At 32.9% G+C, this 26,167-nt stretch overlaps 1 protein-coding gene across 39 annotated transcripts in view; it reads left to right on the top strand.

The window, feature by feature from the left end:
* Positions 1–26,167, top strand: part of PTPRD (protein tyrosine phosphatase receptor type D) — a 1,934,582-nt gene that overhangs the window by 998,842 nt on the left and 909,573 nt on the right. For all 39 annotated transcript variants that reach the window (XM_036238646.1, XM_036238649.1, XM_036238671.1 and 36 more), the window contains one exon: positions 22,539–22,572. The gene's annotated coding sequence lies outside the window, so the exon portion shown is untranslated. The remainder of the gene's footprint in view (positions 1–22,538; positions 22,573–26,167) is intronic.

The raw sequence follows: 26,167 nt of genomic DNA, 5'->3' as shown, positions 1-26,167 counted from the left end.
ATGACTAGAGAAAGGTCTGGGAGGATCTGGAGTATAGGAACTTCTGTCCCCTTGGAGTTGGATTGTGCTGCACTTCCAATGTGGATGTGTTTGCCCACCCAGAAGCTCTCTGAACCTAATCCTTCAGAGTTTTTGTACAGGCTTCATTACATAGGCATGTCTAGCCACCAAATGGTCAATTAAATCATTGACCATTGGCAATGGATTTAGCACATTGGCCTTCACCCCTCCCATAAGTGGGTGGGGGAGGGAGGCTGGAAGTTATAACCCTCTAATCACAGGATTGGCTTTAATAGCATCTCATCCTTAGGTGCTCTCTTGAATGCTATTATTAATATAACAAAAGGCATCTTTATCACTCTCAACACTTAAGAAATTCCTAAGAGTTTGGGAGGCATGAACCAGGACTGTGGATGAATACCAAAAATGTATGAAAAATATATTTTGGTCATCAGATTGAACAAAATATATATATTTTTTATAAATCATAATATCATAGATGGTAACATATAAAGGCAGGGTAATTGTGTAGGTTATCATGGGGCAACTATAGGCAGTATCATTAACTGGGACCTATGTTACCAAATGGAAGCCTTAAAAAAACATTAAATAATAAAGAGATATCACAAAAATTATACCATGGAGGAAAAAAAAAAAAAAAAAACCACTGTCAAACATTCCTTACATATTTTTACCAAGCTAAATGCATATAGGGAAAGGTATTTTATACATACAGATATATAAATAAATAAAATCACTACAACTTGATATACTGATTTTTTCCTTAATATATCAAGAGATCTTTCCATGTCATAAATATTGAGCTGCATCATTATTTTAGTGATTATGTTGCATATTATCATATGCATGCAAAGTTCCAGACTTTAGTTTCTCAATCTCTCACTAATAAATAGTTGGTCATTTCCAACTTTCAGTGAGATAACCTTGCACTGAATACCAGTGTATGCACACATTTGTATAATTATCTACCCCTTATTATAACAAACTGAGTTTTAGCACTAGTTAGTTGCCCTTAAAACTGAAATATTTTATTCCTCCTTTTTAACAATGAAGATATATGTTTTATATTGAGACTTTACTAAATGTTTCTTGTTTTATTAACTAAAATAGTTCACATGTCAGATCTACTAGGCAATATCAGTTGATATTTTATTATGCTTGCAACTAATAAAAATTGCAATTATTTTCTAAAATAGTGTTAAACATAATAGTGATTAAATTGTTGATCACTTTTGGCTAAACTTGGTTGAGAAGAAATTTCACTGCTCTTTGGACTTTACATATAAAATTGAAATCTTTAGGGTTTTATAGTCATTAATATGTGTATTTTGAAAGGGAAGTTTAACCTGGTTGTGGACATATTTACTACAAGATACATCTCTTTTTTTCTCTTCACAGTAATATTTTATTTTTTCCAAGTTTATGTACTTTATATTCTTTTATTTAATTGAAAAAATGAATTATTATTTTTTTTTCTCCCATCTACCTTCCCTCTTTCCCATCCCCCCTACCTTCTGGTAACCACCAGTTCATTGTCCATGTTCATGAGTCTCTGTTTGTTCTGTTCATTTGTTGCTTTTAGTTTTATATCCCATATATAAGTGATATTGTGTGATTTTTAACTTTTTCTGTCTGGCTTATTTCATTTAGCATGATTATCTCGAGGTCCATCCAGGTTGTCACAAATGGCAGTATTTCATCTCTTCTTATGGCTGGTAATATTCCATTGTATATATGTACCACAGCTTCTTTAGCCAATCATCTATTCTAGAATACTTTGGTTGCCTCTATGTCCTGGACACTGTGAATAGTGCTGCTATGGATATCAGTGTGCGAATATCTTTTCAGATATGGGTTTTCAGTAGAGAGATTGCTGGATCATATGGTATATCAATTCTTAGTTTTTTTGGGGAACCTCCATACTGTTTTCCATAGTAGCTGCACCAATTTGCAGTCCCACCAGCAGTGTACGAGGGTTCCTTCTTCTCTGCATCCTCTCCAACATTTGTTATTACTTGTCCAGTTGATTATAGCAATTCTAACAGGTGAAACACATCTCTTTTTTTAGTACTTGCCTTTCTTTCATCAACAGATGGATGTTCTATATGAGAGCTCTGTATCTCTGCTGGATCATACACAATTAGGATTATTTTAATCCTATATAGTCATCAATGGTATATCTAATTTTATATTGTTGATTAACCAAGCAAAATGCGTGCTCCACCAATGAAACATTTTTTTTTCTTAAATTTAAGTTTTATTCGTGTTTCATAACTTTCAAACACAGATGTTCTGAAAGTTAAGCTTTATTTTTCTTACAGTCATCTTTGTAGTGTGTTTTTCTGTGAATGAGCTCATCTGTGACAAGTTGTCATTTGCTATCTCTGTCGATATGGATCTATCCATGAAAAATCCTTAGCAAATCCCGATAACTAATAAATTATGTCTTATATTTGTTATACCAGCAAAACCATGAAGACAAGAAAGGATGATATATTGATTTTATCAAAGTTTCTAAACAATATGCGTATTTCTATTTCCTCTAAATTTGTTCATTTCGAGGAAGAATAATAGACTTCTTGAACTTTCCAGGTTTTAGGGTTTTATTTCACATTAATTTTTATTTCTGAAATTGATAAGATAGTATTACTTTCACTTACCAGATAACTAAAATATAACTATTGAAGAGTCATTGACATAACTACAGAATTTCAATTAAATATGAGTAGAGAACTAGATCATAAGATATTTTATAACCCACTACTGCTATTCTATTGTTTAGGAATAGCTTGATTAAATCTGATAGAGCTTTTAATTATCTAAATATATTACTTTTTCTGACAATGAGATTAAGCCTTCCTTTTAATGTGTATGTCATTGTATTAGAGATGCATGATAAAGACAATATTAGGAGATATACACACACACACACACACACACACACATACACACACACACACATACACATAGTGTGTATTAAAGGTCCTATCTTTAGAATTCATAAAGCTAGGCTTACCTAGTTTTACAATAGAATCCTCTTGCAGTATTTTCATATGTGTCTTCTCATTAGATTTTTGCACAAAACATTCTGCAAAGTCAAGACCTAGTGCTCATAAATTGTTTATCTGGAAAGTGCTATTCTTCTCCACTATACTCTTTCTACTTACTAGAACAATCTTGCTCACCAAAAAGCCCAAATCAAATGGTTCTTCTATCATATCTCCTTTTAAAGATTTATGCAGAATTAGTAATTTCTTCCCCTATAACTTCACGCCAGTCTGATTCAAACATACCTTCATTACTACTTATCGAATTATGGATTTGCTTTCACTCTGAGACCTCAAAAGCAGGACTATATTTAATCCATGTATATAAGTGGATAAATGAATGAGTCCCTCATATACTCTTTGATATAGACATTAATAACAAATAGCCGATTGTATATGCACTGTCTCATTGATAATAGTATCCTTGTTTTATAGATAAAGAAATCTAGGAACGAAATAGCTAGCTAACTTTCAAAAGTTGTATGGCTCATATCTAGAAAATGTCAGATATTAACCTAGGTTAGTCTAATGCTGTAGTCTCTACTTTTATGAATGTCATTGCAGATTGATTTTCAGATAAATGCTCTTATTATTAAAAGTAGAAAGTGCAAGAGAAATTCAAACAATTACACAATAAGTGAGATATGCCTAGGCATATCTAGGTATGCCCAGCTTTATCAATTTTAAAGGTAGGACCCTTATCTAACACACACACACACACACACACACACACACACACACACACAATAATATAATCTCTAAATATTGTCATTATCATTCATCTCTAACATAATGACATATACATTAAAATGCCCGTTTTCTGTAGTATTAGTTAATCTCCACATACCTAGCTTAGCAAAGGTTCATTTTAGGCAGAACAAATTATATCCTGTGAATAATCGACAGATTGGCTAAATAGAGAATTCCGTCAACCTTTCCAAGGTTGTGAATATATTTATTCAGCAATTCATTATTTAGTATATTTTTTGTTCTCAACACTATCAAGCTACCTGGAGGTAATATAAAAACAGTTGCATTGTGAAGAACTTGCAAACTGGATGCAAGTGCCAAGACTAACACACATGAAATTAATTTGAAAGGATCATCTTATACAAATTTAATATAAAGAGATAATCAAGACCTATAGGTCTCAGGGAAAATTTCATGGAGGAAATGAATTTTTAGAGAATTTTGGTACAAAGGAGAAAAACGAACATTTAAGACAAGGCAACAAATTCAAATGACAATCAAAGAGAGGACAAAAGAAAATTATTTTTTACCAGTTGAAAGTTCGAAGTCCCTTTCCCAGTATGAAATGATGTCACATTATATGTGATTAGTATATACATGTTCAAAGTGATTTCATACTATTTCATTTAATCCTCACACAAATTCTGAAAAATGGGCAAGGCTGATGTTCTAATTTTAAAGATGAGGAAACTTGAGTTTGCAGAGATTAAATAACCTAAATTCAACTTTTTTGAGATAAAAATCTTATATAGTGCTATACACACACACACACACATTTCAGATAGTTCTATGTGCTTTTATTCAAGTTTGTAGTGAGTATAATTGTTTAATCCATTTTTTCCTAAGAATTCTTTTGATTTTTTTTCTCATGTTAGTTTCTAAGTGCAAACTGCTTGTGATACCTAATTAGAATATATGAACTAGATTTTTCTAGGAATGAAGGCATCAAAGTTAAATTGTGCCCTTTATAGCAAGAACATACAGCTATTTTTGTAGAGATTCAAACTAAGTATGTTTGTGGTAGACTATAAGCTTCTGAGGTTTTTACTTGAATCTGCTGTTTTGTGTAAAATTGGGATCGATTTTAACATAATGGAAAATTATTGATGTTTCTGAAGGGAATCTATATCAATCTGAATTTACCTTAGCACAGATTTTAAGATCAAAACTTTAATTTTACCAAACAGATTAACATTCCATTTAATTTTTAATATGTTAACAGCTTCTCAAAATAATTTAAAAATGGCAATGCTGCTTCTTTAGTACTGATGTTATGGTTGAAGCAAGAGAAACTTAGAAATGGCGGTCTCAAGTTCCCTCCAGAAAACAGTTGAATAACCCTATTAATTCACAAATTGAAGAGTATTTTTGGAAAGTGTGGGCTATATCAGCTTTCTGTTCTGTTATTTGTCTTCTTTCTGGTCTTTATGACTTAATAAGTTGTTAGTGGAAACCCATACTAATTTGGTAAAGGAAAAAGTAAAAGAAACTATAAGAGCATTAGAGTACATATCTTGAGAATAATTGTATTGAAGAAAAAATAAATCTTTCCCAGAGAACATCTGAAAATTGCGAGACAAAAGAATACAGGGAAATGAGCGTAAGATTTGCACAAACATGAACTGGTTTAGGGCCTTGGTTGACTACTTACTGTGTGACTTTGAAAAAGTCATTGGACTAATAAGGGTCTGAGTTTTCGTGTTTATCATATAGGAATAACAACAATAGACAGAAGGAATGAGACAAATAGCTAATGAGAAAGAAGAATTCCAGGGAGAAAGTACAGCATAGAAACGTCCTGGAAAAAAGGGCGAGAATGCCATGTAGCTAAGTATTGAGGACATACAAAAGAAGGCAAGGAATGGCATTGGAGAGGAAACAGAAGCCAGATAATTTAGAGCTTTAAACACCACACAAATTCTGAAGAATGGGCAAGTCTGACATAGTTGCTCTAAATTTAAAGATGAGGAAATTTGAATTTGCGGAGATTAAATAACCTAAATTCAACTTTATCCTGACAGCAATTCCATTTACTGGGTGCTCTCCATGTAAACCAGGCTGTGTTATCACTTCACACACATTATTTGATTTAATTATGATCTCCTTATGAGGAAATTGAGGACCAAAGAGGCTAAGGAGCTCCTTAGCATGCACAGCTCACAAGTGGGAGAGCTGAGATTCAGATCCTGTTTTGCCTGATTTTGGAACCAAGACTTTATCCACTCACAGCACTACATTGAAAAATTTCAAACTCAACAGTGGCATGATCAGATTTTCATTTTAGAAAGTATCCTTCGATTGTAGAGAGAACCGATCGAGGGAAGCAACCTAAATGGAGACAGAGAAACCAGTTGGAAAGCTGATGCAGTCATCTAGAAATTAGCTGATGACGTTCAGAAGTAAGATAGAGGCAGCGCACTCAGGAGATTTAGAAGATAGATTCAATTGGACTTCACAGTTTATCTGGTGAAAGTGAAAAGAAAAAAAGCAGGAGATGCACCCAGGTCTCTCTCTCTTTCAATTTCTTTTTACTTTTCTCTCTTTCTTTTATATTTTTCTACATCCATCCTATACTGCAGCTACACTTAAACATTATTCACTGGTACCCTCATAGGCTCTCTGCTGGTCTTCTGAACCTTCGATCATGCTGTTTCCTCTGCCTGGAAAAGAAGTCTCCCTGCTCCACAATACTCTACTAATTGTGTCTTAAAAAAAAAAAAAAAAAAAACAACTTATACTTTTGTTTTAAAAGGCTTCTCTTAGTGCCCCAGAACTTCTGTAATATATTCTGTTTTTGGAATCCTCATATCTCTCTGAGTATCTATCTTGAAGAGTGTGTTCAAAACTACCTATATACTTTATTTTTCCAATTCTAATTTACAGGCAACAAGAATTATGAATTATGTCCTACTAGTCCTTAAAGAATAATCTGATAGCTTCCTGCACAGAATAGATGTTAAAGGAGTATTTGTTGGATTTGATTAAATAGTTCAGTCTCTTGTCAGGAAGTAAGGTTCACTAATTTAGTAAATATTATAATTCATGGCTCATAAATTGCCTCAACAGAAAGGTTTTTTTTTTTTAAATTCCTTTTTAAAGTAGCCTTTGTTGCTCATAATCTCTGTCTTTCTCTATTTCATTAGTTTTATTTCCTTTATAGCCCTTACTACTATCTAAACAAAATTGGCTACATAATTGGCAGAGTCCAGTGCAAAATAAAAATGCAGGCCTTTTTTTTTTATATTTAAAAAAAAAGAATAAGAATTTCAAGAAGGTAGTTGTCACCACTTAAACCAAGTTTCAGGCTGAGCCACATGTGACTATACAGGTCACATGCCCAGGAGGCTATCTCTGGGTCTGACATTATCTTTTAAATTTCATTTTTAATTTCACATGTTTCCTTTTTTCCACTCAACTCTAGGGAAGCAGGGATTATGTTTGCCTTATTCCCAGTGCCTATGGGGAAAAAGAAAATTGTCAGATGGTAACTACCTAATAAGTATTTGTTGACTAAAAGAACAGCTTTAGGTTAGAATCCCACATTTTTAAACTTTTGAGGGTAATTGTTCTGACAAAACCCTTTCCTCCAGTAATTTTACACAGTGGTTTCAATTTCTGCTATGCAATATAACCAAGAGACGATGACAGTGTGTGTGTGTGTGTGTGTGTGTGTGTGTGTGTGTGTGTGTTTTCTTTTTATTAAAAACCAACACTCACCATGTTGAATAGCTCTGATTATCATCCTTAGGATGTGTTCATGGACTGAATGGCCTAGGAAGACTGAATTACCACCACTCCTTTAAGGCAGTCCTTCCCTAAATGTATTTGAGAGTCTGTAATAACAATTTTAAGAATGCTCCTACTTATTCTAGTCAGTACCTATTTTGTGACGTAAAGACCTTAATTCTTCATCCCTGCCAATCTTGCTTCTTTCAAAAGCATTAAATTAACTTTTATGAAGGAAAAGAAAGAACCTGACTGAAGGCAATAAGAGGTTAATTTAAGCTATTGTTTCTGTGACATGGTGCTACTCTTACAAAGTATAATAACTTCATCAGATGGAATTCAAAAGTTTAGGGAAAAAGAATTATGGCCTTTTTGGCACTCAAAATAGTTTTTGTGATGCATATGAAAAAGATAATTGAAGAGTTTGGATTGTCCTTTGAGAAGATTTTGAAAGATAGTTTGAATCCAATCAAACATTGTTTTAAATAATAGGAGATGAATTCTCAAATAAGGTACGTGGTAACATTTCTAAAACAGAGTGGGAGAATGGCATTTTAAGGGAAAATTTTACTCTTTCTCTGGAAATTCTTTTTTTTTTTTAAGTCTTAGAAATATGTATTAGACTCCTGAAGTCCAAAATCACATTGATATTAGTGATTATATAATTACTTTTAAAGGACAAAGTCATAACTAAAATATAATAAAATCTGTTATTTGTTAAGTGACAGTCATGTGCCAGACAGTGTGCTTAACTACCTTAAAAATGTTACCTAATTTAATCCTAATAACAATCTTAGAGTCAGATTTCCTCCCCTCACATCTTCCACTTTACAAATAAAATGAAACCAACTCTTAAGGAAATTGAATACACTAACTAAGGTCACAAGCGAAAAAGATTACAACCAAATTTCAGTTGGAAAACAAATAGGTAATATGCCCATAATAGCTTTTATCCGAACAGAGAGTTTATATCTGGGATAATTTTAAATATTGTCTTTACTTTTTTAGAGAGAGGCAAATAGCCTTGTCATAACTAAAATTCTGAAAGCATTGTCCACTATAATAATGTTCTGTTTCATTTTATTTGTGCAAAAAAAAAATTTTTTTTTTAGATCAGTAACCAACTAAATGGGGAAACACCAGTTCAAATCAAATGTTTACAGGCATTTATAATTTGTTTGCTAAAACTGACCTTCCCCATCACCAATGGGGAAAATTATCACCCCTATATTAAGATGAAGTATCAGATGGAGTGTCTGATACTTTGAGGCACTTTGTTAAGCGCCACTGCCAAAACTGTGTTCCTCAACTGACCTTTCCTTTTTTGGAGTATCTCAATGAGGTTTATTTTTCTGACTTAAGATGCTATATTTAGAAGGTCTGGAGAGAGGGCACGAATGGTCCCAGAGATTGCTAACATATTCGTTCATCAAAGCCAATCAATGTATTTATCTTATTACCAAAAACTTGAAAGTGTGGGGGGATGGTACATAAAAACAGAGATGTCTGTGATGTTCTCTGAGAGGAATAAATGTAAGAAAATATGTATTTATGAGAGTGAAGATGGTTGTGGATAAAGACAAATTTGAGGGTGGAAGTTAGACTTGATGGAGTAAGAGAGGCTATCTTTCTGAAGTGACTAGAATGTGATAGGGGCCTCAACAAGTGACACAAGACAGTGGGAAATGTGAAAGGGAGATGACTAAAGAAGAGAATAGATTGAAATAGCAATAATTGCATTAGGAAAGTGAGAGTCTGTATCTGTGCCCAGACCTGTGAGGGCTGGATTCTGGGAAAGCAGCCACAGCAACTGTGGTCTTGGAAATCAGTGCAAATAAAGTGAGAGGAAGCTGTATACATACTAATTTAAGGAATGACTACAATGGACCAATGTGTTTGAGATGCTGGGTGGCATCATATGATACATGTCTTTTTCCACAAAGCCACAAATGTTAAAGTTAGAAAAAATTAATTTGTTATAATATGAAATAAGGAATATTCATTAAGATACAAAAATGGGTCAAATTTCTATTTGTAAAACCTAAATCAATTCTAGGTAATTCTGTCAAAAATAAAAACAAAAGCAATAGTATTTGCATGGGGATAAAATTGAATTATGTCAGAAACTTGGCTGTGTAATCTACTGTTCTCTGTACTCTGCTTTTAGGAACACATAGGTATAGCATAAAGAACCACTCACTTGTGGTCAGTAGACAGAGATTCACTATGTGGCCCTTTAATAGGCCACATTTTAGTCACATGTAAAATAACAGCATTGCTTTAAGTGATTTTATATATCCCTTTTTCTGTATGGTCATCAGCTCATTATAAAGTTAATACTTCTTTGCCTAGAAACCTTTTTCAAAAACGTTTAATAATTACCTAGTTTTTTTTTTTTTTCTGCATAGCGTTAAAATTATTTGTGTTGTGAATTTTTCATTTAATTTAAAATATTAAAAGAAACACCACCAGTCTAACATGCAGGCACTCTAACCATCTGCCACTTTAATAGTAATGCAAGTTACCTGTTTAACTCTTTTTCTTGGGCATCAGAAGGCAAATACCCTCTTTCATTTGACAATATAAAATGATGTAGTTCTCATTTTAGAAAAGTTAACCAAAGGCTGTTTCCACTTTAGGTTTAAAGATCTCAATAACTCCCATGTAGTGAGTGGCATCATATGATACCCTACTATACTTCAGGGAAAAAGTGTAATTTGACTGCTTTTGTTTAGACAGTTCTAGACGTCAATGATGATATTCATAGGAATTATTTCTACGGAGACAGAAAATGCTCACAGTCCTGAAGAAAACAACTTATGTTTGGTAGCTTAAAAACTCTTTTATATTTGGGTGTTAATTAGAAGGCCCGATTCTATGAGACAAAAGTCTTTGTTCTCATTCCTGCCCTGATTATCATGAAAAGGACAGGCAAGACCATGTATCCTCGGGGATTTTACTGTGTATCCCAATGCATTATTAGTAGCTGAAAAGGAACACAATATATGTCCCAGTCTGGAGTGTAATTTCTAATCCCTTTCATGTCTACTTCAATAGAAACCCACTTTATGGTTGATTTCTTTTTTAGGTTAACGGTATATTTATTTTTATAGTCATATACACATACACATCCACACACAAAGTTTCTCAGCTGTGGTGAAAAAAAGTAACGACATATATTTGGCCTATTTTTTATTTGATTAAGTAAGGCTTGCACGCACCTACACTTATTCTAAGCCCCAATTTAGGTCACTGAACATTAGTCAGTTCATCACAGCACCTTCTGCTCATCGCATGATTGTGGTCACAGAACTCTGCTGAATGTGTTTCTCATGTGTATGTACATGCACGTGTATGCAAGTATGCATTTGGAGAGAAGGTCCATGATGTGTGGCAATAATTTTAATAGAGAATACTATAATATTTGTTAATATTCGAGCCTAGTATAGTGTGTATGTATATGTATAACCTTCAATTAACCATAATCACAACTGTTTTATATTATCTTTTTCATTAAAATCCCTAAAGCTTTCTGTTTTCCTCCTGCCTATCACTTCTAAACTCTTCTACTTAACTATTTAGGTCCTACCTTACTCTGTGTACCTTCTTTCTAAAAAATAGTTTTTATCTTCCCATCTCCAAATACCTTCCTAGAAAATAGAAGATTTTTTTATTCAGGATCTGGTTATTCTGAATTCCGCTATTCTTATATTTTTAATAAGTATCACCTGTGTGGACTTCTTCCCATTGTAGATTGCTCATGTACATTACAGGTTGTCTGTACCAGAAAAGGGAGACATGGAAAAAATCCAACTTAAACTGAACATAAGAAATAAAAATATGAATTATGAATGGCAATGTCAAATCATTTTTCTTGTGACATATATATAAAAGTATGTTATTTTTGTTGTACATTTTCATTGATTTCAGAGTTTAAAGCACAGAACTTTCTTTCTTTGCCTGTGATTTATAGCAAATCTGTGTACTGAATTTCAAGCACCCATTACTGAAATAACATATGGACGGAATACATATTTCAGCATATTGATTTGTACCAGTAACCTCTGGCTTAGAAGCCCACTTCATTCATCTAAACAACTGATGTCGTCTTTAAAGAAATATAGCACTTACTGGATTAGTATAAGGTCACCTAGTGACCCTTACTGTAATTTTCATTTTGCTGTATTACCTCCCTAATGGGTTTGACAAACAGATTTTTAAAAAGGAGTTACTTATGTTTTTGTATATTTGCCTTTTGCAGGTAGAAAAAGATGGTAATCAATGAGACCAAGACATTACATTTTAATCATTTCACATACATTTGAATAAAATATTTGATTTGGAACCATCATTAGGCCAAAAGGTTTCCTTCTTTAGCTGTGTCACATATACTGAAAATAAAATATTTGAAACCTTAGGATTTTTGTTACCTGAAATATGAGTTTATATGTGGAATAAAATTTTTGAGGTCCAGTCATCCAGTTAACATGAAAATCAGCTGCTTGCCTGAGGCTCTCTTAGGGTTTGAAAATAATCAATACTTGGCTTTTCTATTATTTCTTGTAATTTTTTCTACTTTCTCCATTTGCTAGTTCTTCATTATTCTTCTTTTACTTCTGTGGTTTGTAATTTTTACATTATGAACTCATCTTCAGTGAAGGGTGTTTTTCTAGAGAAGTTTTATATGCTCTCAGTCAGATGTGGTAGTCTCTTTTCAGATTGTTGTGTAACTTGCTTTCGTTAATTCACAAGATGCATTACTGGCCTTGAATTAGTTTCATATGATTTTCTAGCTTCTAAGAAAATACTCAATTCTGCTTAATAATTATATTTAATAACTGCTGCATATTTGAATAGGTAAAGTGATTCTATATTAGCTTAGTGGACCATATTGCTTGTTGTGGCCTAAGCACACGATTTCAGATTTGGAGAAGTTCGTACTATTGTAAAACATTACTATGGATAAAAAATGACATGAAATCAAGTATGACAAATTCAATGATGAAATATGAATTAAAAATTGCTATTGGATGTTATCATAGATGACTATCTGTGGTAGGAGTAGACAGGTGGATAAAATACTGTCATAGATAGACTAATTATGACTTTTTAAAAACACCGTAGGGATAATATACAGGGGCAAGTTTAGTGTATGTATTAAAATCAGAAAGCCTAATATGAGAATAATGAAAATTCTTGTCAGGTAGGAATATTTAGAGTGGAGTAAAGACATATTTCAGAAAAGTTATAATAACTGTGTCTAAGTTTTGGTCAAATTGTAGTCTTCTACTTTCTTAATAAATATTGATTTAAAAGACCTTGATATATTTTGGGATGTATTAAGTGATATAAAAAGTCTCTAATGAGTCAGACAAAATAATAAAAATGGGAAATTTCTATTACTTAGAATAAAATACTTTAATAGTAGAGTAACAAGGAACTGGAAATATATTACTGAAAACCCATTTTGTTTCAACAGTGTGAGGGTGTTTTGTGTTCACTATTTTTTTTTTTTTAATTCTCACAATCACCTCTTTCTACAGGTGAGAAAACTAACCCAAAGTCCAATATTAGTAAACACTGGTATTGATTTTCAAACTAGGCTCTTTCTAAAACCCCAAATCTCTGTTCTTTTCTCTAATGCTTCTCAGTATAATACTGTTTTGCTTTTTACATTTTACCACAGAGTTTACTAAGAAATAAATACGAACTGATGAAAATCATTCCTTTATTTTCTTTTTCTTAATTGAAGTGAATCCCCAAATTGACTGTGATGTTAAGTTTCTATTTTATTATAATGTTCTAGGACTCTAAACAAACAAGCAATGCAGGTATGAATCTCAATAAAAACACATTTGTAAACAAAACACATACATTTAGATCATAGATGATGGTTGGAAAAAATGCCTGTCATATTTGTGATTTTTTAAAATGCTTTCTTTTAGATTTTGCTGGTTCAGTTGAATATAGTTCCCAACTGATCCAGAATTTTAAGAAAGTGATACTCAATTTGCACATATAATCATTTTCTTATGAATGTTAGAAAACAAAAATAGAAACCTGAAAAAATGTAGGTAATGATTTAGTCTGTACACTGATACAGTAGCTTATCTGTATTTTTCTTCTCTCTACTGCCAGTGTTATTCTGGTGGCCTCAGTTCATAGATTTATAGCCCCAACTCAAGGTAGCTTACCCTATGGATAGTTTGCTATCCTGTGCTTACACTGTCAATAAAAAGTAAACATCCTTCTGATTTCTCTAGTATTTATTTTATTTTAAATTACTATACTATAAATTCTTCCATTTATCTAACCCAGATTTTGCAAGGCAAAAATTGTCAGAGAGAAACAGTGTTCTCTTATCATAAATACAATAATACAATTTCAACAAATATGTATTGAATGATTGGTTTTTGCTTGGAACTTCACTGAGTTTACCTGTTTTAGGTAATTTATTCCTTGCAACAATCTTATTAGGGAAATACTCTGGTTCCTTAATTTTACAGCTGAGCAAATGAAGAAACTGAACCTCAACAAAGTAACAAAATAAAATATTAATGAAATAAATTAAATAAGAGATAATAAGTAGTGGCACTAGAATTTAAATCAAGCTTTTTGACATAAGAAATTATATTCTAAATAACTATGGTATACCAACTTCCAAATTTTGTTTTTATTGTAGAAAACTTAGAGTAAAGTAAAATGTTCCTCATATCCCACCAACTAGAGGTAATCACTCTTATTTAGGTAAAGATTTATTTTCTGAATATTTGATATGTGTGCCTTTGTGTGTGTATGTATATATATCCAAAAGAATCATTTGTGAATCACCAGAAAGCATGTATAAGTGTGTTCATAGAGCCTTATTCATAATCACCAGAAAGTGGAAACAGCCCAATATCATCAGCAGTAGAATGGATGAATAAGTCATTATATATTTATATATTGGAATCCTACACAGCAATTAAAAAACAAACTACTGCTACATACATCATCATGGTTGATTCTTCCCAATATAATATTGAACAGAAAAAGCCAGACACAGAATCAGACATGTCTGGTGTTTTTATTTAACTTTCAGAAACAGACACATCATTCGATGGTGTTCCAAGTTAGATAATAAGGGCTTGAGCTAAAATCATGGAGGTAAAAATGAAAAGGAGTAAAGATTAAATAAGAACATAAAACTATTTTTTTTGTATGTGGGTACCAAAAGAGAAAGAAGTTTAGGTTGACTCTGAAAATTTAAATGGGAGGGGTGACAAAGTAGGAGAAACCAAGAGAGAGGCTGTATATAGGGGATAAATATTGACTTATGAGTAATGTGAGATGGCACATTACTCATAAGAGATGGCAGGTCAATATCCATCTAGATAGAGAAGCTCCCTAACAGTTGAAAATAAAGATTAGGAAAGAAGTTTCAGTGAGATCTATGTTAATATGAAGTCTTGTCTTTGGACATGGTAGTCAAAGTATAGTAATAGATACAATTGCCAAAGAAAAGGTTGACATAATAGTAACAAGATAAGTCCAAGATCTTGCACAATTCCTGTTTTCTGAATTGGAAAGAATAAAGAGGTACCAAAAAAATTAAAAGAAAATAGAAGAGAAACTAGAAATATTTTACAAATAAAACTGGGAAAAGGAAGAGAAGAAGGAAGAGAAGTTGATTAAAGAATGGCATTGTGCAGTTTATTACCCTACTCACAAGTTGACTTTATGCTAAACTTATACACACAAAAACAATATTTTATGAAATAACTATCATTATTATTCTCAGTAGAGAAAACTTAGTTCCACAAAGGTTAAGTAATTTGCTAATTTTCTCTAGAGCACACAATGAGCTAGAGACAAAGTTTGAATTCAGGTCTAATCTTTCTAGCTCCAGAGCTCAAGTTTTTACCATCAAAATAAGGAAGGAGCAGAAAAAAATACCTTATATTTGGAAGGCAATAAAGAAAAGAGTTAAAAGAAGAAAATATTTTCAATTATTAAAGATTTTCAAAATCAAGGCATTAATTGAGACATTACAATTACATGTTTGGTAGACATCAAAGTGGCCTAAAGCTTCCTTTGCAACAGATGTAAAAAAAAGTAAACAAGTAAATGATAAATGGGGACATTTTGAAATGGAGAAGAAAAAGTTAATATCAAATATTTTTTCAAGATCACTGCTCTTCAAACCGTTCCCTTTTTATCTCTCCTAAAAACTCGCACATAAATCATTCTGCCTCCCCATAGGCTCCTTTCTTAAGTATTCAGCTTTGATAAAGTCTTATATAAAAACATCACCTTACCTTTCCTTTCCTTTCCTTTCCTTTTCCTTTTCCTTTTCCTTTTCCTTTTCCTTTTCCTTTTCCTTTTCCTTTTCCTCTCCTTTTCCTTTCCTTTCCTTTCCTTTCCTTTCCTTTCCTTTCCTTTCCTTCCTTCCTTCTTTTTTGTCTTTTTATTTGTTTGTTTGTGATTCTGTTTGTTAGTTTGTTTTTAGCAGCACAAATCAAAACATTTTATTACCTCACATGGCTTCTGACAGTCAGGAATATGGGAGAGTGGCTTCCCTGAGTGTTTCTGGTCCAGGGTTATGTCATGAGTTGACAGACATTGGCTGTGGCTAAAGGGTCGAATTCTAAGAGGAATTGAGACCACCTGTGGTGACTATTGAGAAAGCATTCTCTTTCAGTTCTGTTGCTTATTTCGTACTCTCACAGACTTGCTTAAATCTCTTTACTTCTGGGAGTGGTATTGAAAATTCAAGAGTATATTAACTTCTTCCCCTTCTCTTACCATCTTAGAATTGTGGAGGGGAGTTGGAAGGAGACCTCCATTAGAAAAATGGGTGAATGTTGTGAGTAGAAGTGTTAATTTTAGTGAAAAAGTAGAACTTGGTCAAAAAATTGGTTTATTTACAGTACAAGAGAGAATGTGCCAAGAACCCAAAGTGAACTCTATGGAAAACATTGTACTACATACTGGAACATTGTCCTTGAGTAGAAATCAGGGAAATAAGAGGTTAAGTGGACAGACTTTGCAGTTAGAGGAAAGTGCACATTAATTATGGAGAATATATTGATGAGGTGGATATGAAGACAACAGAGATTCCAGTTGGAATATGTATATGTTAGTAACACTTCCGCAAACTCCCACTAAGAGACCAGATTCTGTAGCTCTAATAATGGAAAACTGAAGAAGCAGTCCCATAGACAAAACCAAGGATGCAGGACACCAGAAATGTATATGTTTAAAAACCATTAATTAATTTAGTATAGATTTTTTTTTGTTATACAGAATTACAATTTCCTTAATATTAATTAAAAGCTTATATTTTTCTACCATACAGGTTCTCCTCCCATATCTTACTACTTCTGTTTATCCAATTTATTTACTTTTTTAACTGAACCCAGCTAAGTGTTTACTTCAGATTTAGTGTTCTAAAACTTCTACTTCATAGTAAGAGACAGTAAGAGGGATAACTTTGCCTGTTCTTCCCCCCACCCCCCGCGCCCCACCACCACATCAAAGCAATGGCCTGAACAAGGATCAGTTCTTTTTCAGTAATGACAATTTTTAGAGGATAATTTAAATACATTTCAAAGCTTCTATCTTCTTATGCATATGAACATTCTTCTTCAAATTTTAGTTTTTCTATCTTCTAAATATATTTTACTTCTCTCAATAGAGTGCAAAGGTGAATTTTACATTAACACGTACTCCAAAGCAACATAATCCAAAGAATATATTTGTAACATACAAGAAAAATACTAACAGAATTAAATTTCAAATTTGCTATTATTTTTTGGCCAAACAGATTAAACACGCAGAAGATATGCAAAACTGTAGTGTTTGCAATGTGTTAGCAAATTAAAAATTATCTCAAGGAAGAGAAAAAGCCAAAGGGCAAACACCAGTATAATTTCCAATGGCTACATAAAAGTGATTTAAGTTTTGGACATAAAAAATTTAGACGAAGACAAGAATGAAAATGGAGGAACATGCACTTTGTTAAGCAACTGTCTCCCCAGAGTTACAGGATGAAATTCATTTTGCACCAACCATATTAAAGTCTTCTGAGAAGAGAACATGTTTTGTTTATGGCTTTATTTCACCAAAATAAATAGTTTGATATTGCGCAAACCTAAACTGTAAAAAAACAGGCCCCTGAATTTACAATTTTATTCATTGAAACTAAAGCAGATTTACCCAGGCTAATGTTATAACCCATCCCCTGAAAGAAAATACTGCCTGTGAAAATTTGTTTCAATGTTGTGTACCTACACATTTTTAGGATTAAAGGTTCTAATGATTTTTTTTTTAATTTTTACTTTGTTTATTCTACTGGTGTTAGATGCACATTGTTGCTCTGCCTGCAACTTCTGTAGTGAAAGTTCATCACCTAGATCATTCTTCTTGAAGAAACCATTGCAATTTCCTGTATTGCTGAGTTATAAATTGCAGAAATATAAAAAATAAAAAAAGAGGATCAAATAAAGTAAATAGAACTATATTAAGTTATAACTATATCATGAACTTCTTATATCTTCTTTTCCAGAAATGTGTAATTCAAGGAAAAGAAATATCATGTTGTCACTTTTTTCCCTACAGAACTTATCTATCTGTAGGTTTTAGATTTTGAAAGGAATTGGGAGGAAATTAATGGAGAGTTGTTGTCACCAGAAATGCTTGGTGCTGGAATAAAGAACTGGTTGAAACTGACAAATCATTAGGGTGTCACATGAATTCAGAAATTCTAGAGAGAAACATAATTTTTGAAATCTAAACTGTAAGCCAGATGAGGCATAAAGCATTTTTGTTTATTGGGGCATTGAATGCGGCATTGAAGAGAACGGGTAAAGGCTCCATTAAATCCCCTCTCTAACTAAGCCCCACAGACCTTGATCGTAATTTATTTTCAGTTCTTACTCTTAACATTGGGATTCCCTAAGCTCTGGCCTCAGCCTTCTACTCTGTGTACAGACACACTCTCCAATCACCATGCCTTTTGATACCATCTGTATGAAGTTTCTCAATATATATATCCAGCCCTTTTCTTCCTATTAAATTGCAGATTTCCACATCTAACTTCTGCCTTGTTACCTGTACTCAGGTAACTAAGAAGCACCTCAGGCTAACATGGCTAAAATAGCCGATACACACATCTAAACCTATTTTCTCCACCAGTCTTACCCATTTCAGTAAATATCACTAATATCAACTCGGTTTCTAAAATCCCAAACCAGCAATTTTCCTTTATCTCTTTAACTCACTAACCGCAACCAATTCATCAGCAAATCCTATTGACTATTCCTCCAACATATACCCGAGGCCTACCCAGATCTTTCCAATTTTCTCCATCTCCAAATATACCTTGGTCTAAATCACCAAAAGCTCTTGCCTAGAAAGTTTCAAATTTCTCAGGAGTTATTGCTCCTGCCTCTACTTTCCATTTCCCAAAGTAGCCACAGGCATGTTTAAAACAAAATCAGATAATATCAGTCCAGTGACTTCTCATTGCCCTTAGAATATAATCCAAACTTCTTAGCAATGGCCCGCCATGCAGTCTGTGATGTGGCCCCCATCTACCTCTCTAATTTTATTTTTTACCATACTTCCTGCTTTCTAGATCCCAGTTACACTGGCCTTCTCTCTGTTGCTTGACTATAAGTTCACACAAGGCTTATGTTCACTATTTCTTTATATAAACATTCTGTCCTTTTATCTGCATGACTGTCTTGTTTGTGTTTTTCAGGCCTAACCATCCAATCTGAGTATACCCCCTCTGAGTCTCAACACTTGCTTTATTTTTTCATTTCATTAAATGAATATTCTGGGCTTGGGAGTTGTTTATGGAATATATGTAGTTAGGCTTAGTCACACCAATTCTCTGTCATTTCTAGTTCCTTTAGCTAGTACCACTAGTACTCTGTCCCTTCAGCCTAAGCCCTGCTTCTACTCTTGCCTGATATGAGAAACGAGGACTAGAGTTTTGGTATGAAGAAAAGAAAATACCAAAAGAAAGAGAAATCTGATAAAATTTGAATATAAGAGAATTCCTCTAATCACCTATGTATTTATCTATATCTTTACATGTGTCTATGTGCGTGTGTGTCAGGACAATAGAAAGTAAGAGATGCATTTGCTCTGCGTGTACTATATATGTATGAATTCATATCTACAATATTATTGGAACTCAAGAATTTCATTGCTAAAATAATTTTCTATGCACAGAGTGGGTACCTATTTGCATTTATTTTTCATAATTATTTCTATAATTGGTTCTACAAGTAAATACAAAAATAACTGGCTTATCCCTACCACCTGCTTAGTACAGATTATACAAAGAAGGCAATAATACATATTTAATTTCTCCTCCACTTTATTTTCTAACAAATCATAACATTATAATATTGGAATTATATCCAACTTAGTATTCTGTTCCTGCATTCAAACACCAGGATTCTTTTATAGAAAATAGATACTCTTTATGAAAAATAAATGGTCAAATGTGAGGAATCGAATGGCTAATCGTAAATGTTATTTGAATCAACTCACATGTGAAAGGTCCTCAGAAAACTTCTTTTAAGAGAACATTTTTGTAGGTGCATATGGTATCCATAAATCATTTTATTTGGGTTTACTCCATGCCAGTATTTCTGGAGTCAAAACAAAAGCTTTAAAGTTTTTGATTGGATATTTTTCCTTCTCTCTCAGTCAATTCGTTATCCATTTAGTAAGTTATCTGTTTATCTGGAAGCATTGTCATATTTTTTGGATGCCATTCTCAGGATTTAATTGAAATGCAGAATAAAGGGGAAAAAAAACTATGGAAAAGATATTTACCAAAAAAAGAAAAAAGAAACAACTTGGGATTGATGAAGGTAGTGAACTAGATATATAAACATACTAGAAATTATAAATAACTGAAACTATTTTGTGGTACTAGAACTAGAAGTTTTGATGGCTCCTGTTCTTTAGCATTTCTAATTATGTGTTAAATTACTGAGTATCGTTCTCCTTTAAGAGAATAACCGAATCACTTTTTTAAAAAGTTTTGTTTTCTTAAATTGTATGTTAGACCCATGCTCTTCCTATGAGAACTATAGGGGGTTAGAATGAAGAACACATAATCCCAGAAGCTGAAGGTTGAAATATCACATTTTTGATTTAGGTACAAAGAATCTAATAAAGCTCCACCTCTCACAAAACTAAGGGACATCGCTTTTATTTTCAGTATCCATACTAAAATCTTTACATCTGTTATTTAAAATTTTATTGAATTCAATAATAATTTATCTTGATATTTAATATGTTACATGAAAATAGTAAGAGTCACTAATAATAAATGGATGAATTCATAGCCAATTTATAACCATCTCAAAAAATCAAAAACCTTAAATGAGTAATTCCACAGAATTATTTGCCAGTTATTTGAAGCCTAAAGTGTTTGCAGGCCCTGATGGAGAATAAAGGTTGAGATAATGTGAGCATGTAATACACCTGCATGATTCATATTGGCAACATCTGATCTAGCATAGTTAAATTGGCAAGGAGTACAAAATTACCAACGAGGCAATGCTATAATTTTGTTCTCCATGAGAAAATAGATTCTTTGTTCTAAGATTACACTACTAATTTCAATCTTGCTGCTGGTGTGACTGTGTTAATGGTTCAAGGCAAATATGGCACTGTTCCTCAAAACACTAAATTTAAACACATGCTGTGCTGATAGAGGTCCATAATTATCATACAGCATTCATGCCTACAAAAATGTTTTAATCTAATAAAGCAAAAAAGAAAAAAGTGTATTCCCATGTGGTTCAAAAATCCTTAAGAACTTACCTAAAAAGGTACTTCACAATAGAAGAAACTTTTTTCAACCACAATTTCTTAATTTATTTTTGTTTTAAACCAAAAACTATTTCATTCACAATGGATATCACTATTCCTTTAAAATTCAAGCTTTAGTGGCAGACACAGGTGCAATGCAGTTATCCTGTTCTCTTAAAGAATGATAGAACATAAGGAAAATGTACACACATGTTATCTCTGTATAAAATACATCTCTTTTATCTTAACCAGCATCTTCTAGGCATCCCCCATGCCTAAAGCATAGCAGAAATTCTTGATAGGCAAAAATGAGCAGGATCAAAACATGAAAATCCATATCTATACTATAAGATAAAATTCTATAAGTGCTATTGTAGAGATAAAAAAAAAAATATGGTGTGGATGTCTAAAAAGAGAAGGGTAATTTCTTCTCTGGATATCATGACAGCTTTATTGAGATGTTAATTTATCTGTCACTAAAGAATGGGTAGAAAAAAATGTTGAGGCAAAGAAAAGGGGGTGAACCAAAGTATTTTTTTAAAGGAAAATGTGTTTAAGAATTAGTATGAGTATAAGGCACAAGGGAAAATAGTTGGAGATAAATTTGAAAAGTAGAATGAGGGTGTAGTATGGAATTACGGGAGAGAATCTTAGGTAGAATAGAAGCACTTAACTAAAGCCACTGAACATTGTGCTATATAATAATATAATAATAATATATAATGAAATATATGATGCAGTGGTGTATAGAAAGAAGAAAGCTTTCTTTATATAGACAAGAGAATATTTGAGCTCAGGTGATTTAATTGGCATTATCAGAATTGTGTGTTATTATAAGTATTTCACAATTATGTTCATGCTAGGACCAAGAATGTGTTATCCAGTACTCTCTGTACTTTTGCCTATTTTTTAAACTTGACCATTAGAAGAAAATATACATATTCCAGTATACATATACAAAAGATTTTAAAAAACAACCAGTTATTGAATTAGGACCTAAAATAGTTCTTGATGAAATACTTTCATCTGAAATAATTATGATTGAAATAATACAAGGTATTTGTATTGCTTATTTAATTTTAGATCCATTCTCGAAATGTGTTTGAAGAAAATTTGAAAGTTTTGGGTAGATTTTATGATTGTAAAATCAAAATAATATTTTTGTTGTTTCAGATGATGGTGCCTATTAATTAACTGAGCAACTGTGGTAAGTTAATCTTTTCTCAAATCTGCATAAAATGCTTTCTCTTTCTATGCTTCAAAAAGATTTATGCTGCCTGCAAAACCTATATAAACATGAACATTGAAATAGACTGAAAGTGAGGCATGACCTAAAGTAGACTTTTTTCCCCAGGGATGTGATCTTTTTCCCCTACCCCCCCCTTTTTTTTTCTCGAACTGAACCAAGACTGTAAATCAAAAAGTTTCCTCCACATGTACACCAGGAATCTAAGAGGGGGTACTGTTTTCCAAATATTTTCTCTTTCATATACATCTACTTGCCCAGGGATGACCTGAGAAAACACCCAAATGTGCATACCATCAAAGGTAGCAGAATGTCTTTTAAATAAATATTTATATTTTCAAGTAACTTAAAGTGATATAGAAGTTTGGCAAGAAAAAGTAGATGTTTCTGTCTTTTCTCTCCTCATTTCATGGAGATGTTAACAGTCATGGTCATGATGTACACACAGGCTGATTAAATTTTATTTTATTTTAATTAAATCATTATATTGGAAAGGAGAAATTTAAAAAGAGTTTTGTTATGAATGTGCTCTGGCTTCACTCCTTTTGGAGACTTGGGAAATTTTCCATGTGGATGAAGGAAACTAGTTATTAAATATTGTGAAAATAATAATAATAAAATATATGTTGCAATGATGCACAGAAGAGGAGAGAAAGAAAGAAAGAAAGAAAGAAAGAAAGAAAGAAAGAAAGAAAGAAAGAAAGAAAGAAAGAAAGAAAGAAAGAAAGAAAGAAAGAAAAGAAAAGAGAAAAAAGAAAAGAGAAAAGGAAAAGAAAAGCAAAGAAAAAAGAAAAGAAAGAGAAAGACTTTTTCTCTGGTAATCCATTTGGTGTTTTAGATTGTTTTCCTCTCTTCTGTTTTAATTAAAAAAAAAAAAAAAAAAAAAAAAAAAGGATAATTTAGTTTTCAACCAGACTATATCAATGGAGATTTTTGTTATTATAGTCATTTTATTTATTCAACTCTCAATCAAAATCTCTATCAATTAGAGAAGTAATATTTTATTGTAACAGTTTAAGTTGTTACAAAAAAAACATTTTATGGTGTTTATATCAATAGTAAAATACCCAGTACTTACTGGCACAAATTATAATTTTTGTTTTCTCTATTATTATTGCAACCAGTGGAAAAAAGAAAAGAATGTATATGTCTTAACTTGAATAATTGCCTTTTATTATTGATTTTTCATTAAAAACTAGGATGAGTGTGTGTAGTTTGCATCAATCTAATTCATCTTTGGAGAAGTTGGTACTCTTTTCTCCCTATTTTGGAAGACTAAATCCAACACATTTGTGCTTTTACTATACTGGGAACTGGTATTTTCATAGACTTTCTTCACATTGTCAGGTTATAAGAAGAGTTTGGATCAGGTTAATACCCATTTTAAATCCATGAGAGTTTTCCAGTTTAGAGTAGTATCTTGAGAGAAAGTGTTATCATTTTTCTCTCTTATTCAACTGCAATAAGAAAAAGGTTATGAAAGAGTGACTTTGTGTAGCATAGAGTAGCCTTCTTGGTGAAATAAGAGATGGTCAGATAAGGAGGTAATTGGAGGTGTTACCTGACTCAAGGGGTTCATTTTGCCTGTGCACATCAAAGCCAAAAGAGACACAGACAGGAGTCCACAGCAGAGAAAGTAGAGGTTTTTTTAAGAAAATGACACCAAGGCCAGAGACACAGGTGTTCAAAGACCTGGTTCCTCAATGACCTTTAGGGGATAGGTCATATAGGGAAAAAACTCATTATTCATGGCAGTTAAGGGAGTTGGGGTCCTGGGCTCTATCTACTGATTGGTTGGGGCTAGGGTAGGAGGCAGTTGATCACTGCATCAGGTCCTGAATTCAGTCATGGCATCATTCTGTCTGTCTGTTTTTAAGGGGATGCTAATAGGGTCATCAGCCTTCATGGGTGTGGAGCTGCAAGATGTTATCTTTAGTTTGACTTGAAACTCTGTTTCTGTGGTCAACAGACTTGAGGCTTTGTGCCTAAGACTGTTTGATGCTGACCTAATGTTGAAGGGAGTGGTTGTGCAGTAAGTATGTAGAAGGATAAGGAAAGAAAAGAAGCAAGAGAGCTCAAGGCCAGTTTGAATAAAGGAGAAAGAAGAGAGAAAGTCATTTTAAAGAACTGAAGGTTTGTACAGTTACAGGAGGATAACAAAAAGTTTGAAGGTGTAAGAAAAGTTTACAGGCAGTTTGGATAAAAAAGAAGAATGGGTAACCTTATGGGATGCTGTGTGGGATGTTTTTTAAGTAAGAGCGAATGATGGAAGAAAAAATGAGTCTTACTGTATATTACATTAGTGCTTTTCAGATTTTAATGTGCCTATGAATCACCTGGCTGTCTTGTTAAATGCAGATTCTAATTCAGTAGGTCTGCAGTATGGCTCAACAGTCTGCATTTCTATAAGATTCCAGGTGATACCAAAGTTGCTGGTCCAAGGACCAAACCCGGAATAGTAAGATACTAGATAAATAATTCTCTTTCTTTGTATCCTATTTAAGGAATTTCGATCAAGATATTTCAAGCATCTGATTTGATTTTAGTGTTCTTATTTCACTGTGTAAAGATCAATCTTAAGATTAGAGAAAAAAAGTGCTCAGTTTTAGTGCAGCCAACATAAAAAGAAGTGTTTTTTGCTAGTTTCCAAGATCTGTTCTCCCTTTCATTAACTGGTTAATCCAGGATAAACTATGAAGGATCAGAAAAAAATCAATCTGAGTAAAATAATTTTCAAGAGAATGGGATGTAAGATTTTATAACCATACAAATCTTTAGTTCTTTAAAATGACTTTCTGTCGTCTTTCTCCTTGATTCAAACTGGCCTTGAGCTCTCTTGCTTCTTTTCTTTCCTTATCCTTCTGCATACTTACTGCACAACCACTCCCTTCATCATTAAACCCTTAGGCCAGCATCAAACAGTCTTAGGCACAAAGCCTCAAGTCTGTTGACCACAGAAACAGAGTTTCAAGTCAAACTAAAGATAACATCTTGCAGCTCCACACCCATGAAGGCTGACGACCCTATTAGCATCCCCTTAAAAACAGACAGAAAGAATGATGCCATGACTGAATTCAGGACCTGATGCAGTGATCAACTGCCTCCTACCCTAGCCCCAACCAATCAGTAGACAGAGCCCAGGACCCCAACTCCCTTAACTGCCATGAATAATGAGTTTTTTCCCTATATGACCTATCCCCTAAAGGTCATTAAGGAACCAGGTCTTTGAACACCTAGCTCACCTGTGTCTCTGGGCTTGGTGTCACTTTCTTAAATAAACCTCTACTTTCTCTGCTGTGGACTCCTGCCTGTGTCTCTTTTGGCTTTAACACAGATAGGCAAAACAGACACCTTGAGTTCAGTAACACTTTTCCAAAAAATAACTGTGGTTTTCTAATATTGCAGTATATTCATAGGCAATCATATCATCACTTTGCAGTAGTAGAACAATAAAAATAAATAAACAAACAATGGAACTTAGGTTAAATGGAATTTCTTAACATAAAAATAAAAAGCCATAGTGAAAGGCAACAAGCTTTTATTTGAGATCCAAAAT

Source organism: Rousettus aegyptiacus, unplaced genomic scaffold (assembly GCF_014176215.1).
Source record: "Rousettus aegyptiacus isolate mRouAeg1 unplaced genomic scaffold, mRouAeg1.p scaffold_m13_p_3, whole genome shotgun sequence".
NCBI lineage: Eukaryota > Metazoa > Chordata > Mammalia > Chiroptera > Pteropodidae > Rousettus > Rousettus aegyptiacus.
The sequence above is the reverse complement of the archived record's forward strand: the minus strand, read 5'-3'. Positions and strand labels throughout refer to the sequence as shown.